Genomic DNA, 1,718 nt, shown 5'->3' with positions numbered 1-1,718 from the left:
GACCTACTATATCGTAAACTCTGGAGTGGGGCCCAATAATCTGTGTTCTAATGTGTCCTTCATGTGATTCCGATGCCCTTGAGTTGAGAGCTACTGTCTGAGTTTCCTGACTGATAAGTCAGGAGACTGTTGGCGTCAGTCTTGGTGAAAGAGCTTGGTGGTTGGCCAGTGTTGGGATTGTGGGTGTGGAGGAAAGTGGACAGGCCTAGCTAGGAAGGCTTCTGGAGTAAAATTGATAAGTTGTGTTGTTTGGGATAAGGAGAGATGAGGGGAAGTTCTGGTGCCAGTGATAGCCCTAAGTTTTTGTCTGACAGAACCAGATGGATGGAGGTGCCATTTACTGTCCAGATAGCGTTCTTTCTGTATGCATTTACATTTCCTTCCATTTCAAGGCTCAGAAACAAGAGAAAGCCCATTAAGAAATAAAAATTTGTGAACTTCCTTAGCTCGAGTAACAGTTTCTCAATGAACCCCACCTTGATGACCCTCCCCCCATTAAAAAGTGTACTCCCTCTGCAGGACTGGGTGCGTGGCTCAGGCCCGTAATCCCAGCACTTTGGGAGGCTGAGGCAAGCAGATCACTTGAGGCCAGAAGTTCGAGACCAGCCTGGCCAACATGGGGAAACCCTGTCTCTACTAAAAATACAAAAAATTAGCTGGGCGTGGTTGCGCCCACCTGTAACCCCAGCTACTCGGGAGGCTGAGGCATGAGAATCGCTTGAACTGGAAGGTGGAGGTTGCAGTGACCCAAGATTACACCACTACACTCCAGCCTGGGTGACAGAGCAAGACTCTGTTTCCAAAAAAAAAAAAAAAAAAGTGTACCTCCTCTGCTCTCCTGATCCCACCTTGTTTGTTGTCCCCATCTGCTCTCTCAGCTGTAGTGGAAGCCTCATGAAAGCAGGGCTCTTGTGTCTTGTCCATGACTGCGTTCCCAGAGTGAGCAGCCTGGATGGGTGCTCAGCATGTGTGAGCTGAAGGAGCTGCCTAGATGGCGATGAGGAGCGAATGTGGCCCACATGGAGCTGCACGCAGGAGCTGCACTGCTGCCTCTCATTATCTGTTCATGTTTTTCTACACATAGCCTAGGATAGAGGCTGGAACTGTCATGAGAGCATGGAGAAGCTTGTTTAACTTAAGACAACTTATTCTTCCTTAAGTGGGAGAGAAAAAATGACATTTCAGCAGAAGCAGCACTAACTACAATGAAAACTTACAAAATGAGACTACTGAGAAAGTTGCAGGCATAAAAATTAGATTTCCCCCCCTTTTTTTTGTAGGGGAGGAGATGGGGTCTTGCTCTGTCACCCAGGCTGGAGTGCAGTGGCATGATTTTGGCTCACTGCAACCTCTGCCTCGTGAGATCAAGCCAGCCTCCCAAGTATCTGGGACTATGGGGGCATGCCACTGTGCCTGGCTAATTTTTGTATTTTCTTGTAGAGATAGGGTTTCGCCTTGTTGCCCAGGCTGGTCTCAAACTCCTGAGCTCAAGTGATCTGGCCCACCTTCGCCTCCCAAAGCACTTAGATTACAAGTGTGAGCCACTGCAGGCCCCTTTTGTTCTTTTTTTTTTTTGAGACGAAGTTTTGCCCCGTCACCCAGCCTGGAGTACAGTGGCACAATCTTGGCACACTGCAGCCTCCAACTCCCTGGTTCAAGTGATTCTCCTGCCTCAGCCTCCCGAGTAGCTGGGATTACAGGCATGTGCCACCACGCCC

The sequence above is a fragment of the Colobus angolensis genome, unplaced genomic scaffold (assembly GCF_000951035.1).
Source record: "Colobus angolensis palliatus isolate OR3802 unplaced genomic scaffold, Cang.pa_1.0 Scaffold157, whole genome shotgun sequence".
In the NCBI taxonomy this organism is placed as follows: domain Eukaryota; kingdom Metazoa; phylum Chordata; class Mammalia; order Primates; family Cercopithecidae; genus Colobus; species Colobus angolensis.
The sequence above is the reverse complement of the archived record's forward strand: the minus strand, read 5'-3'. Positions refer to the sequence as shown.